Genomic DNA, 483 nt, shown 5'->3' with positions numbered 1-483 from the left:
TTTGTAACTGTATACAAGTAAACTGGTGTGGTAAGTATAGATTGTACAGTTTGTAACTGTGTACAAGTAAACTGGTGTGGTAACCATAGTTTGTGCAGTTTGTAACTGTATACAAGTAATTTGGTGTGGTAAGTATAGGTTGTGCAGTTTGTAATTGTATAACAGTAAGGTATGGTAAGTATAGGTTGTGCAGTTTGTAACTGTATACAAGTAATTTGGTGTGGTAAGTATAGGTTGCGCAGTTTGTAACTGTATACAAGTAAACTGGTGTGGTAAGTATAGATTGTACAGTTTGTAACTGTGTACAGGTAAACTGGTGTGGTAACCATAGTTTGTGCATTTTGTAACTGTATACAAGTAAACTGGTGTGGTAAGTATAGGTTGTGCAGTTTGTAACGGTGTACTGGTAAACTGGTGTGGTAAGTATAGGTTGTACATTTTGTAACTGTATACAAGTAAACTGGTGTGGTAAGTATAGATTGT

The sequence above is a fragment of the Mizuhopecten yessoensis genome, unplaced genomic scaffold, assembly GCF_002113885.1.
Source record: "Mizuhopecten yessoensis strain PY_sf001 unplaced genomic scaffold, ASM211388v2 scaffold8079, whole genome shotgun sequence".
NCBI lineage: Eukaryota > Metazoa > Mollusca > Bivalvia > Pectinida > Pectinidae > Mizuhopecten > Mizuhopecten yessoensis.
Note: the sequence above shows the minus strand (reverse complement) of the source record.